At 35.3% G+C, this 16,281-nt stretch overlaps 1 pseudogene; it reads right to left on the bottom strand.

Moving 5' to 3' along the window:
- Positions 1-1,630: 1,630 nt before the first annotated feature.
- The window catches only part of LOC121326601, a 44,862-nt pseudogene continuing 30,211 nt past the window's right edge, over positions 1,631-16,281 (bottom strand).

Raw genomic sequence — 16,281 nt, 5'->3', positions numbered from 1 at the left:
AGGAATAGTTACAATAATTACAAATACTGTTCTGATGGGTTTTTAGATGACAGCTTTGAGTATGGGGCCTAATGCATATAAACTTGCGAGGTGTTGTTTCTTTGGCACTTAGCCAGTTTAAAGAAAGTGGTTTCCTCTTTGATTTAAGTGCACAAAAAAGAATAATCCATCTTTGTTTCAGTATCTGTAACTAAAAGTAATTAGAAGGGCTCCTAAATACATCAAACCCTATAAGTATGAGCTTTGAAAGTGTTTTTTATTTTTGTGTAAAAAGAAAAATTTACAAATGCAAACAATGCCAGTAAAATAGCCAATGCGCCCAAGATGATAAAACACTGGACAATTTTGGAGGAACCAGCAAGTACAGAGTGATTCTTTAGGATTTTATTGAAGCTAAATGTAAAATTGGCAGGAAATGCTCTGCTTATGGAAGCTTTATCTTCTGATGAAATGTGCATGTTATACATGCCAATGCCAGTACATTTATGAAGGGCAAAGTCAGACATCTCCTTTCAATGTGTTTGGACTTTCTTTTTTTAATCTATTAAACTGTTTTATCAATTCATAGATTCAGGAGCAATAAGTACTGTCTATCAAAGAGCATGTAGTAAACAACCCTCCAGTAAGAACAGCAAAGATGAAAGTCACAAAGAGCTTCATTAAAGAGAAGTATTGTGGAATACATTTATATCTGAATGGTTTTGAAGTGAACAGTCCAGGAGGAAGGGGAGGAATACAGAGATCTTCCACACGCCAGCCAAGAAAGTCACGTGTGTAAGGAACAACAGCTGCACCTGCTTTGTGTGGCAAATGGGAAACCAGAACTGAAATAAAGCCATCTTCATGTAACACTGATCAGGCACAGAGAATGAATACACTCCTAAAAACCCGATTAATAAAGGAATTCTGTTAACTTCATTTTACAGACCATTATATCTCATACCTTAGAAGCTGCTTTTTGGAAAACTCATGTTGGCAAAATTAAACTGAATGCAAAAACAAACACAGCTTGAGGATGGAAGGGGCCAAAAAGTAGGCAAACATAGTCAGGGGTTGATTGGTAAACATGCCTGAAAACAGCTGATTAGGAATTGCAGATGTGATGTTTTACATATTTCTTTAAGAGATGGCCTTGAACCAAAACAAATGGGCACGGTTTACTTGATCTACCATCATTTAGAGCAAAGCCAGAATAAAGTCGGTTCTAATAAATATGAATACTTGAGATATATAAGGAAACAGAAAAAAAAAAAAAAACTAAAGAAAATTAACTTCCTTTAAATATTTCTAGTCAAGCATTCCCTACACTCGCTCAAAAACACTTTGATTTTTAATGCAAATTATAGAATGATTAATGTTCAGGGTTACGCTGTTTAAAGCAAATACTGTTAACTGAATTTTAGTTAACAGTTTTCAACAGCAGCATAATCCTTCCAGTTCCACATGGTCTGCTTTAAAGAGATTGCAGATTTTCAGCTTCTCTTCTGCCAAAAAAAATCAAGAACCTTGTACAGTAAAGTTGATCAAACTAAACATTTTAAATGATGGGTTCATTTTAGGCACAAACTTTGAACCCTATCTTCGTGAGTCACTTATTCTTGTCCATTTTCCATATGGCAGCTGTGATTCTGTGCCTGGCTTTACTCACGGAAGATGCATTGTCCCTTGGCAGGAGTGGAAGGGGGATTGTAGGTAGTCCATTACTCCTGGCATTTCAGCACTTCCAACTAATCTTGTCAGGCCTTCGTGCTGTGTCTATATCCCAGAACTCTGGCCGGTAGCAGATTGGGAAGGGGGGGGGGACACGACACAAGACCAGACTACTTTGACTGAGAGAGCACTGTGAAATCTGTAGCCCCCCACTGAGTTTCAGCTCCAGTAGCTGCTCTTGGGCCTGGCTCAAAGCCTCAGTTAGCTCAAAGGGCTCCTCACATTCTCTGGGCACAGTCTCGTGGAGCAGACAGTTCTGCAAAAACACAAATTAACAAAACCCTACATTTGGTAAGTTTGCCCTATTTTATTGCAACACATCTTATTTTAAGGTAGTCAAAAACATCAGCAGTTTTAAAACATATCACAAGAACAGGTGCACTGGCTACGAAAAAAACATTTCACATACTATATGCTTATGGCCCTTTTTAATGTCATTGGCTTTGAGAGATAGTGAATTAGTGTGCTGTTTCAGAGAACATTATTCTGGCAATGAAAATTTAAATCAATCTCAGGCAACAAGTCACTTTTGTTAAATGAATAAACATCAAAAATAATTGCAATTGCAATATACAAATGAATAAATCTATTAGTCAATGAGAAGATAATACAAACCATTTTTCATGTCTAGATTTTGATACTGCAGCTTTATACTTTCATTAAATCTTATCTGTGTAACAAGTAGAAAAGCCACATACAATGCAACATAAGAGTTAGGATGCAGTGCCCAGATGCTAGTGATGTAAACTCATTAACTTTGCTTTACTGCAATATGTAAACAAACAAAACCCAAACTTCTAAGTAATGTAATTCCACAGATTATGAGTACCAGCTTTTTTCTCCAACTATGACTGCATTCACTTGACTAACCTGCAAGGAGCAGAAATAGATTTATTTATGAATTTTAAAAAAAACAAGTTTTAGTAGTTATGTTGCTCTGTGGAGTCCAACCTCTTTCATTTCCATTCTCAGCATTAAATACCTTCTAATGTAGTGCTTTATAAATATGTTAATACCATACAGAGTGAAGCGCGACATCTGAATTAAAAGATGTTTTTTGGCAAATCTGATTACAGCCTGTATTGACTAAATACGTAAGAGAACTTGGAGTCTATTAATGGACCGAGCACAAGCTGTGCCAGAAATACTTTACTCAGCATGAAGTGCCATATTTTAGATCGCTGATTGTTTTTACATTTTTGATAGCCTTCATGACAAAGATAACGAAAAACAAACCTGGTGTATTTTCAAAGATGTATACCCATTTTATCCCATGGACACCTACATAGTTCTCGATCTGTGCCACGTATGACCAGTTTATAAAAGGTCAAGTTTTGATGGCATTTACACTGACAGAATAACCTTTACTCGAGGCTCTTATTTAAATGTTTAGATATAACAACATATATGCCACTTTCAATAAAACACAGAGGCAGCTGAAAAACACAAACATTTACATGAGCAATCCTGACTCTGGTCTCAAAGTTACACAACCAATTTAAATCCAAGGCTTACTGTTTCCTAGGGCTGGTGCATTAAACCCAGACCTCCAATCTTTCTTTGTATCACTAACCCTGCTAATCCTGCCTGTTAAATAAACTACAATACAATGTTTACTTAGTGAGGCTCACAGAGACAACCACGCCTTCAATAAACAGCAAACCTCTTATCCGAATCAAACTACCTTCTTATTTAGATCTCCACCTTTATTCCCAATTTACACCTGCTCCAAACCAGATGGGCTCAAATGGACTCACCACTGCACTAATTCTCCCAGGGAAGAAAAGTGAAGGCCAAAGCTTCTTTTACACTTGTTTTATACATGTATCTGCCACTTATTTTTCTATGTTGCGGATGTATATAACAATCATTTTGAAGAAAAAAAAAAAAAATCTATTCAAAAAGAATATGACATTTGTAAAATTAAAACTCCACTTTGTACTGCTTGAATAGACACGTACAATACACTTGGTAATGGCCAACGGCATCCTGAAAAGGTACTGCTCTTTGAAAGAAAAACATTGTATCTGAGTCCTCCCTCCAAACCTACCCCTTTGAGAGGATCTCCATTATATTAGACCCCACTACTGACCTCTTCTTGCAATTGATAGGACTCCTGTATTAGCTGGTCTATTTCTTTAGTTATTTCAATTAGCTTGTGTGACTTCTGCTGCTTATTTTGCCGCAACTCTGCAGTCAAAGCATCAACTCTGTTCTGTTCATGCCTCAACTGGCTCTCAAACTCAAAGACCAGTTTCTTCAGACTCTCAATTTCTTGATCTTTTTTGTCCTCCTTCTCCATTACACTCATTTGAACTCCCTCCAACTTTTTCTCCAAACTACTAATTTCTTCTTTCAGCTCCATGGTGGCAGTACGAATAAGGAAAGGCACTTTAAAAAGCAAACAAAACAAAACATGGAATTCACATTAAATAAATTCACTATAACACAGCTGATCAGAGCCAGTGTTTTAATTAAAAAACAGGATTACTGTCCTCAAAACAGATGTGAATTTACTGCAAACGCCTGTTCTTATTATGTAAAGTCTTTTTTTTTTTTTTTTAAACCGTGATGAATCTTAAACAGTGCCTTGCATGTTTATGACAACATGTGGTAGCCATACCATTGAAACATGAAGTGGAGTGTCAGCTATGGATTTTGTTAACCAGCAGGGAAAAAAAGACACATGTCTGCAACAATTTATATTGCTTGGCGTGAGTATGTTTAATTACTAGAGAGATTTGTATTTGTGTATATATATATATATATATATATATATATATATATATATATATATATATATATATATATATATATATATATATATTATAAAGTATATATTAAAGTTGAAAATTTAGTTAAATTGATAAAACAACTTAATGTAATTGATATAAGACAACTAATGATAAAGCTCATAAATTGTTTAAAGAAATAAATACATTTTTAATGTTGAGTTCTTCTAATTAGTGCGATTATGATCTTTTATGTTTGCAAAAATCACTATTACCAACTGGTTTTAAAATAAATATTTTTTATAAATATGTGTTAAACACAACCAAGAATTTAACTCCAACACATCATGCATAGAAAGTATGACAACATACAGACTTTATTAACAACAAACAAAATAAAAAAAAGGTTTAGTGTTGCATGTCTTGTGAAAATCCACAATTAATTGATAGTTGTACTGTAAAATAACAATAAGCTACTACAGTGTATCAAACAATACATCTTGAACTGTGAATTTCAGGTTCACAAACTGGATCACTCGTGATAAAACACGATAACCTTTTTCTGAAGCTCTTTGTGTTTTTTCTGGTATTTCTGGATTAACTCATGACATTTTTGTCTCTCAATATCTAACTCCATTCTAGCCTCTTCTCTCAACCTCTGTTCAGCCTCCTTAACCCTAAGGAGAGCTGCCCTAGTTCTTTTGACAGCTCTTCATTAACCTGGAAAACACGACTTATTTTACCACTTAAATGTGAATGAAGGAAAAGCACTTTGTGAAAGAAGAAAGGAACATATTCTCTGTGAACAAATGTGTTTTGTTACCACTTTCTTGCCATGCTTAAGCATTCGTGTCAGTTTCAGGAAACCAAAGACTTTCATGTCAGTTAATAAAAAAAAAGGGCATTCCAAATAATATCACTGTGCTTTAAAGCCTCAGTTACTGGAATATAATACCGAATTGCAGATGCCAAATGTGGATTTTGAGCAGAACTGTGGCCTCTGTGTGCACGCTTTGGGTGTGTGATTTATATGGAACGAATAAGCATGTTATATGGTATATGCCACTGATACCATCAATTATACAAGAATCTCACGAATGCAGCAAAATGCAGGCAACAACATAGAAAAACAGGTCAAATTGCAGTACCCATTTGAAAATGGTGCAAGGTAAAATTTGATTTTAAAATGTCGTATTTTTTAACAGCTACTATTTAGGCATTATTGTGTGCTGAACGGAAGGAGGACTAACGAAATGCTTACAGGTAATGCCAGCATGCTTTTTTTCATTTTTTTTGTAACTAAATTGTATTGTATTTGGGTGAAGCGAAGCCCTGGTTACAATGACTCCAAGATGCTTTTAATATCTTTTTGGTGCTCTGCATGCACACCTACAGGAAAAAGATTTACTCTTGCTTTAGGTGCCTGTAAATAAAGGCTAAGATCTCCAGAGAAATTAGTAAAATGCTATTTCACTACATGAACTTTAAAACCACACAAGTTGTTAAAAGTCTTAGACATACCAGACAGGCGCAAGAAATATTTGCCTCAGTATAAAGGTGAACAGCTTATTCTTCAGTGACCGTCTACCAACCACAAGCATTTGAGTAAAATGCAATATAAATCGAATGTCATTTAACCACCATTATTGTGTATGATAGTAATTCAAAAATAAGACAAATGCACCCAATTGAATACAGTATTTAGTGTTGCTGGGTTTGGAAAAAAACTTTTTTTTTTCTCCTTACTCTGTAACAATCAGAAGGGAATGGTCCAAACATTTTTTAATTTTTCTGAGATTTTTTTTTTTTTAAATTCAATTCTTCATATTTTATAAGTCATACTTACTAATTTAATCATGTTTTTTATTGACTTGTGGGAGTATTTTATGCTGTTTCTGCCTTAATTGATTGCTTTCCGTGGTTGAAATGAGTTGATTGAAGACAAGAACAACAAGGGTTCTGTTCTTCCAACCTGTTTTACATAGAATTAATGTGGTGCATGTAATTGGACAGAAAGTTAAGTGCAGTCTTTTAAAGGTCCTCAATGAAAGTAGTTAAAACATGTCAGTTTAGCTTAACCTGCTTCACTCATACAGGGGTCTATTCATAAAGGGTTAATGCCTGTGGAAATGAGAAAACAGGAGTACGCGATCGGATTTCGTCCATAGCCACCTATTTAATGGCAGTTGCTGTTCATAAGAAATAATTGAGATGCGTCGTTAAGCCCCAACGATTCTCGTTTATGAAGGCATGTTTTAAACGAACCGAGATAAAGCTTAACGATTACGTCATTAGCGTAAAGTTTTTATCGGTCCTGAGAGTCAACCTGCTACATAAGAGTGAGCGGCAGCAAAATGCTGTCGACAACTTGGAGTTATTGAACACCCCGTGCGGTGGAATCTAAACTAACAACAGCATCAAATTGACCTTCAAAAAAGTTGACCGTATTTAACAAGTCTCCTCTCAAATAAAATAATAATAATAATAAAAAATAAAAAAAAAAAAAACAGACAAATTGTTACAGCTTTTGTTTTTATTAAACTGTGTTTGTATAAAAGTTGATGCCCCCATGATTAACAAGGCCTAATTTTTATTTATTTTTTTAAGTAATGCTGTATCTGTGTTAAGCTGAAATAATAATTGAAATAATTATTTACAAGTGTTTTTCATTTAATTGTGTATGTCCTGCAAAGCAAAGGAACATTAACAATTTTTCAGGTAATTTAAATACGCTGATCGTCCAGTATATAAATCATGTATCACACAGGCACGTTATTAATAACACAATGCTGCTGTCGGTAGATTCCATTTGTTTATGTTCCCAACAGCGAATGATGGAATTGAGCAATTGTTTATAGAGCTGATGATGTCATCAAAAGATGACAGATTTCGGATGTGAACGAATATATACCCATTCATAAATTGCTTAGCAACAATCGTCGATCTGCACAGATCATCTTATGAATATCAATATGGACGACTTTCATTAGCTTTAAACGAAATTTGATTACCTAGAATAAATCGGCAAGTACTTTTATTGACCTTCATACAGTGTCTAATCCGACTGGAAGACGAAACTGTCATGAAGCAGGAATGCTAGAGCCAGTTGTGGAGAGGAATGAATTAGGAAATTATTTGAACGAGTCAAGAGGTTTTGCACTGCTGTCTGTAAACTTGTGGAAAATTGATTCAAATGAAAACCAGACTGTCTGGAAGGCACCATACCTTTGACCCCCAGCTATCTCCTTCCACCATCTCTGGGTTCTTTGAACAGTACAACATTTAGTACTGATATTTTTAATGACATTTAGATGAGATTTACAATTAAACACATTTAAAAGTGTTTAATTGTAAAATAACTAGTACAGTCTTAAATGCAACTATGCCCTAGTCTTAATATGACTTAGGGTTAAAGCAAAGCAGGGAGATGAAATGATTTTAGGTAAGAATCAAAAGGTGAAATAAAATTTAATTTTTTTAGTCAAAACTGACAGAATAATTCACATGTCAAAGAAAGCAATATTTTGAAATTGTCAGGTGTGGAATGTTCTGTACCACAGAAAATACCCCATGTTTCTTTATGCATCATGTGCATGAGTCAGCTTGCTGATTCACACCTGTCTATGCCAGGGACAGGTCTGTGTTTCTGTTAAGATCGCTTCCCACCAATAACTGCGTCAATTTTGAATGGGAATGGTTGCACAAAAAGGTCAAATTTGTTCAAATCAAACAGTACATATTAACCATACCAAACATCATATTGTATATATTAATATGGTGTTTTGTATGATTCTTTAATGTCTGTACTGTACATAATGACAGCCAAAAACATGAGCTCATACCTGCCCTAGGGGATTTATCAGCTTCAAACTAAAAAATAAATGATGCAGCTTTAGCAGTAGTTCATGTGTATGCATGCTTTTGTAAGTGTTAAAACATACATTACTGCTGAAATACCAGCCTGCTGTAAAGCTTTAACAGAAAGCACAACCATTTAATATAAACAAAATCCAAACAAATACATAATTTTCCTCTTGCTAGGTTTACTTACCATAGTGTAAAATATAAGACCTTTCAGACTGAAATATAAATCAACAAGAAAACGTATGCCTAAAGGAGTGAGTCACAAATAAGCTAATTTATTTTCTTAAACTTATTAAAGGTCTAAAAGTATTTGTCTGTGATAATTAAACAATAAACTGTGTTTTAACAACATACAAGAACAAAAAAAAAATGTTAAGATGCTCTGAGAAAAACCTGACAGCAGTAACCTGACTGATTTAAATATTCAGAGTAAAACATTACTCTGATCCAGATCATAACAGTAATTGTGAACCTTATTTTTTTTCTATATTATTGAACTGACTTTTTAAAATAGGCTTGAGGTCAGTGCCTAAAAACCTATTGCTATAACACAACAGTAAAAGTGTCAGCAGTGACATTTCTTAGTTTTAATAACTGAAATTCTATTTTCCTGTACCCAAAGCCTATAATGTGAAACAAAACCTAAATCTACTAAAAAACACAAATACCACTTTTTTCTATATGCTAGGCTACTGCTGTATATAAAGCAGTCTAATTATCATTAATTACATATTTTTTATAAGATACATCTAAGAATCTTATATTATTTAATATTAGAAACTTCAAAACTTTTATCCACCAATCAAGAGGTTCCACTGCCAGGCACTAACACACGGTAGCTCACTGCGGGACCATTTACTGTTATTAGAATGTCTAGTCTTAAAAAAACAGCAGGAGGAAAGCAAAACACTGAGAGGGTAAATAAATCTGTAAAATGTTTCAAATAACAACAAAGGCACCATTTGCCAGTTTCGGATCTCAATAAAACCCTGATTCAGTCCGTGGTAAAGGAACTTCTCTGTACTGTAGGCTCTTTCTCTTCCTCTTCCCTGTCTGTCAACTACCAGGTGGTAAAGTCCGTTAATCAGGGTTCTGTTGATTTATTATTCTAACGCAAATCTAATCACGATTAACCGCTATTAATATGTTACATATAGGTAGTTACCTAATCAAGTACTATGTAAGTAAGAGTAATTGTTTCCTTGTTAATAAAGTGTGACTCTCTTTAGTTGCAAGTCTTCATCGCATTAATATACTATTAACTGGGTCAAACACTGGCAATATTGTCAAAAATTTGGAGAAAAGTTGCTTGAATGTGATGAGTGGAAACCCACATTTTGTGTTTATTTCAACAAAGGGGTAATATTATAAATAAGTTATTAAAAAACAAAATAAAAAAACAATTAGATTGAATTAGATTACATTCATATCCAGCTGTAAAAACAATTAATAGTTAATGAGTAATTATATCGTAATTAATAATAATAATAATAATAATATTAATACTAATAATAATAATAATACGTTTTCTGCGACACATCTCAAAGCGCTTTACAGTCCAAGCATAATAATATATAATCATAAATAATCACAGCAGGCTGTATACGTTAAAACAAAACACAAGTACTGTGCAAACTCATAAAAAGCCAGTTCCTTATACAGGCTGAAATGCTGAAATTTAATTTTTTTTATGCCAATTTAAAAAAGTATTTAGGTGTCTTTTAAAAATATCCACATTCTTCAAATCCTTAATTATCTGTGGAATAGCATTCCATAACTTAGGTGCATAGGTGCCTGGTTTTTGGGACTCTTAAGAGCCCAGCATCAGCAGATCGCAGGTTTCACTTTCTCTTTCTTTTTTTTCTTTCTTTTTTTTATAGAAAACTGAGATTTGAAGGAAAACGCAATTAATGCAATTAAAGGTTTTGTTTTGTGTTAGTAGAAATAAGTTCAACTCCAGTCTTTCAACACCGAGGGATGGAGTCTATATTTTGTTTCATCTTGCTAGCTAATTTTAGCACTGAAACAGGCTTCTTTACACACATTATCTAAGTACTGTTTAATTTGTGAAGTTATTGTGTCAAGAAGTATGGTTGCAATTTTTCCTTTGAAGTTATTTCCAGACAAGATAGCCTTGATGTTGGCAACATAATTTACCTCAGGCAGCTTATAGCTCTTTGCCTGATGTTGGATTCTTTATTTTGCTTTTGAGTTACAATCATCTCAGGCATCTGTCTATACTCTATTAATACAGGCAAAATACAAAGGTTTTGGTTCATGACAAAATCCCCATCATGTGCTCCTATATTGAATACAGCTACTTTTCTAAGCACAGGAATTTAAATAGGAAAAACCCTCATCAAATCATGCTTTTTAATTGCCAAAGTGCCACTTTCACTGCTACTAAGTTACAAAAGGCACTCGTTTTGTTTTGTTGCTTTCATTCAGAGACCTTGTTCCATTTTGAAACGCACGCAAATTGAGAAAGAACCAGAAATAACTGCCTCGGTTTCTGTGCTTACTTGTTGTCATTTTCCCTAAAGGAAAACCATCTCAATCGTCGCATTGTTAAAAGGTCTATTGAGCATCCTCCTCGAACAAAAATATGAAACATATTAATAACTTGTTTTGCTGCAGGAAGCACACAAATGCATGAGCTTCATTCTAAGTATAATCCATGAAAGAAATTCTTTAAACTCCTTACATTTCATTTTAAAGCAAAGCAACCAAGGATACTACTGATGTGGGCAGATTCAGAAGAGCCTGACCCAGCTACAGTATTTGTGGCTATTACTAGCACTCAAACTAAAAAGAATAAGCCTTTTGACTGAAGATAAAATCTGAAGACAGTTTATTCTCATCCAATTTAAGCCGATAGTAAAATTGTCTAATGTCTGAAAAACCACTACTGGCATTACTGAACACATTCTAATTTCCTGGTGAAAATTGTTGGTCCGGCATTTTGGGATCGTTTAGGATGGAAAAAATAAATGTTTGATCAATTTCTGGTTTTATTATGAGCTTCCTTAGCCACAGCAGAACTTGGAATGGTACAGACTCGTCAGCAATTGGTCTTATTTCGATATGAAGAACATAATGACAAACAATGGTGAGCCCCTTACCTCCTATATCATGCTGGTAGGTTGGTCTACAAAAGTGTCTCCAAATTTGGACTTTCAAGCCTTGGCACATTATTTTATTTACTGAACGACAAACTGTTTGGGGGCTCATAGAGGTCTATGCATTTCGAGGTGCAGACTATACCTGCTTGTGGATTTTGTTTCTGATACCAAGTACCCAAAGCAATAGAACAATAGCTATCATTTTTCGTCAGGATAAAAAAAAAGCAAACAGATTTATTTACAGTAAAGACTAATAGTAATATATTTGGCAAATATTGACTGAAGGATTTTTTATATATCAACGTAACGGCTGACAACCTTTCCTGCTTCAAAGTGGATACTTCCTTTTCAGCCAGAAGTTTTGTTCTGTAAAATAAACAGACTGTGTTAGTTCACTCTTGAGTGTAACAGGTCTGTAGATTCTGATACCAGTATGAAAAAAGACAACAAAACAATTTTGAAATGATCTTCTTTGAAAAGATACAATTTTTACAACAACAGTGGAATAATTATCATACAAACTGTACCTAGATTCAGCTTCTTTTCGTTCATTTTCTTGTCTTCTCAGTCTGGAAAGATTATCTTCGTTTTCATTTGATTTGGACCTGGAATGTAATGGCACAGCAGAAAATAATTCAAAGTGGTCAGGCGTAGCATAATGGAAAGCATGTAATCATAAACACTGCGTGTTGATGCCACAGCATTCCTCTTCAGAACTACACTTTACATCAGTAGTCCAGGGCAGAGAATTAATATGACTGAGTCACATTGATAGATTTTCTGCTTCAATACCACTGTTACTCCAAGACATGATAAATATTACAAGATGTACATCGATTCTCCTCCTTCAGTGTTCATTCAACATGGTGGTTTTGCATTCAGTGTGCCAGGCAAGTGCACACACCTGCACTCTGCACCCAAGAGCTTCTGAGAAAACAGCATGGGACAGAGTAAACACGGATCCCTGTTTTTTTTTTGCTTTTTTTAAAAATTTGGAATCACTAATTATTTTTCTCATTTTCTCCCCAGTTTGGTAAGCCCAATAATTTTTTTATTTCAATGTTTGGCCTTAGCATTTGAAGACAAGCGCAGCATGATCAACAGGTTGCCGCCAATTCCAGCAGTATATGACATATGAAGAACAACATTCCTCTGTCCAGGAGAGCGACCACCAAGATAAGGTATTAAAACCAAAACTCGTCTATGACAGCTGGAAGCACAGTAGAAACAAAGCAACTTCGATGGAAAGGAAGGCAAGTAAGCTGGGCTTAGCTGAGTGGGGGACGGAGGGGGGTGACGCTGGGACGCCAGAATCACTGTCGAGCCCTCTTAAGGTGTTGTGGGCTAGTCGACGAAACACCAAGGACGAAAGCTGCCCACTTTAAGACCCCAGAGAAGTACCCTACTCAGCTAATGCGCTACGGAGGCCACAATGTGGTTGATCGCCAGAGAGGCAAATCCTTGGAGCCAGCATTACACTACAGCCATCAAAACCACGATAAGGAAACACAGATGGATCACATTAGTTTACCGTAAAAGAAGCTAATATCAGCAAGAAGTTTTAACACCTACTCTCATTTAATGCAAATCATGTCTTTAGAAATGTTTTAAATTCCACAAAAAAAAGGTTCTGTATGTTTTTAAAAGAGTGATCTAATTTTATTTTTAGAGAATGGGTGGTCTACTAGAAGCTAACGCACTAACTGTGTCTGTCACTGGCCATTACAGACAACCTGACTGGCCATTATGATTACAAAAAGACTGAACGTCTTTAAAATGAGTACAAATGATGGTTAATATTGTGGTAAAGACGATAAATCTTTAAAGCGCCAGTAAGTTGCTCCCAACAGGCAGCTGGATTCTGTTAGCTATCTTACTGATGCCCACACTATGGCTGCCACGCTGTGGATAATTTTTAACTGATAGAGCTGGCCTATAGTAAAGAGACAGCCTAAAGTTTTTGTAGGGGTACAATTTCCTCTTCATTTCTGCAACCCTTGACATTATATTTATAACTTGATCAAACAGATGTCTAAGGGTCTGATTCAAGCCCAATTTCCCTGCTTTTTTCCATAGTCAAGTAGCTACAGGCTCCCCAACAGCAACAGCCTCTCTTAATCATTAGTCAGTGGAACAGTTAGTGTTGAAGGTATTGTGACAATTTTCCACATGACCTTCCTGCCACATGCGTGTCTAGGTTGAGTTTGGATCCCCGTATAACAGCTAAAGGATTCCTAATAGTTATTCCCTGGGGTGCATCGTGAATAAATGATTTACTGTTGAGGGGAATATTTTAAGCCTTTTGCCTATCAGTCTCTCTCTTTAACTCTGGCAAGGTCAGGTCAAGTGGGAGAGTGAATCACAATTGATACTGTCTGCTGGTTCTTCTCAGAACTCCCAGACTCCCACACATGGATGCAAAGTGTTTCAGCTCAGCTCGACAGGCGCAGAATACAAAACAATAAATTACAGACGCAGAGAGATGTGTGTTTGTTTACGTCATGTCTCCTAATTTTAACTTCAGGCTGCAGCAGACTGTTATATACAGCTTGGGTATGATTTGAGCACTACATGTCATAAGAATATAAGAAAGGTTACAAACGAGAGGAGGCCATTTGGCCCATATTTCTAGTTTGGTTGTTAGTACCTTATTGTTCCCAGAATCTCATCAAGTAGCTTCTTGAAGGATCCCAGGGTGTCAGCTTCAACAATATTACTGGGGAGTTGGTTCCAGACACCCACAATTCTCTGTGTAAAAAAGTGTCTCCTATTTTCTGTTCTGAATGCCCCTTTATGTAATCTCCATTTGTGACCCCTTGTCCTTGTTTCTCTTTTCAGGTCAAAAAAGTCCCCTGGGTCGACAATGTCAATACCTTTTAGAATTCTTCTTTGTTCAAGCCTGAATAGATTCAATTCTTTTAGTCTATCTGCATATGACATGCCTTTTAAACCAGGGATAATTCTGGTCGCTCTTCTTTGCACTCTTTCAAAAGCTTTCTAGATGAGGTCTTACTTATGCATTATAAAGTTTTAACATTACTTCCCTTGATTTAAATATAACACTTTTCACTATATATCCAAGCATTTTGTTGGTCTTTTTTATAGCTTTCCCACATTGTCCAGATGAAGACATTTCTGAGTCAACATAAACTCCTAGGTCTTTTTAATGGATTCCTTCTTCAATTTCAGTATCTCCCATATGGTTTTTATAATGGACATTTGTATTACCTGCATATAGTACCTTACACTTTGCTATATTAAATGTAGCCCAGTTCTAAATACTGTCTAGATGAATGACCTTTGCTGCTGCAACAGTGTTTGCCACACCTCCTGTTTTTGTGTCATCTGCAACAGATGCCTGGGTATCTATTCAATGCGTATCTGAGGAAACTAGATTTTCAGTGCTGTTCAGCATATCTGAAATAGTGCAATTTGTACACACACTCTGTGCTAGATTATTATATTCAACACCATCAGTTCCATGTTATTTTCACATTCAATTTAAAGGGTATTATATTCAAAAGTGTTTATTATTATTATTATTATTATTATTATTATTATTATTATTATTATTATTATTATTATTATTATTATGTCAAACTTTATTTCAACAGTATTACAATGATTTCAATAGCATGTTTTCATGACCAGCAAATCTCATTAGTGAACCTTGTTGCATATTCCATAGCATAGAGTATGTCATGTATTATGCCTAAGTGGAAATACGAAACAATAACATCTACTAGGGAGAGTACTTTTTTTTATACCTCCAGATAAAAACATTTCTGAAAAATCCCCTTTTAAGCATCTGTGTAAACATGTCTTCAGCTTAAAAAAAAAAAGATATACATTTCCATTTGGCTTCCCCACCGGATGTGACATTCCATGCAAAAAAGTGGTAATCACGACAGGGTCAACCTCCTGCTAATAAACTGAATAAAATACTATATTTGCATTAACTCAGCTACTGGACATTATAACGTTAACAATGAAGTTCAAGGGCAGTTTTGGCACGAAGCAGTAACTTGAGCAAACATAACAAACACATACAATACTAAATTTGATATTACGGTGTTCTTCCAAGACAGAATGGATAACTTTCAACAACATCTCATCTATAAGGTGAAAATAAATTATGAAAAATTCAAACTTGAACATGTCCACATTTTCTATCGATTTGTAAAAAAAAAGACCTTTACAAGAAAGTGAAGATAGACATGCCTTTAGGGTGACAAGAAAAGGAACTGAACAATGGTGGATGGGAAAGGCCACCTTGCTGACTCCCATACTGCACATTCTGAATCTGACGTGGTTAGGACCACCCTGGGATTAGTCAGGAAATAGCAGGCATAGGGAAGCTATCTGTGAGCATCATCATCAGGAACTGAAATACTTCGAAAACTCCACAAAAGATTATTAGGTCCCATTTGAGCTTTATGCCTCTGGTAAAACGATCATAAATGTACCCATTAGCCAGAAATACCAATCTTCACCTCTTTTTAGATTAATTGCTAAAGATCTTTAGTGAAAACAAACAGCCTGTCCTGTCCCATGGCTAGAGCTAGGCTGTGAGTAGCTACACATGGGCAGCATCATGAATGTTAACAGAACAGCGAGCACTAACATAAATAGCTGCTTACCATGCTCCATTTCAGAGGTTCCTTTCTAGAGTCTCAGCTGGAGCATTTTAAGCTGATTGTTTAAGTCTGCAAAAAAAAAAAAAGGATAATTTGATTTTTAGTTTGATAATCAGTAAAGCGTTATGTAAGCTGTTTGTCTAGTCTGCGTGTGCATGCTTGTCAGTTTAAAAAAAAAATACAACTATCCCTTCACTACTCTTTTTGAGCACCTAT

The sequence above is a fragment of the Polyodon spathula genome, chromosome 14, assembly GCF_017654505.1.
Source record: "Polyodon spathula isolate WHYD16114869_AA chromosome 14, ASM1765450v1, whole genome shotgun sequence".
NCBI lineage: Eukaryota > Metazoa > Chordata > Actinopteri > Acipenseriformes > Polyodontidae > Polyodon > Polyodon spathula.
The sequence above is the reverse complement of the archived record's forward strand: the minus strand, read 5'-3'. Positions and strand labels throughout refer to the sequence as shown.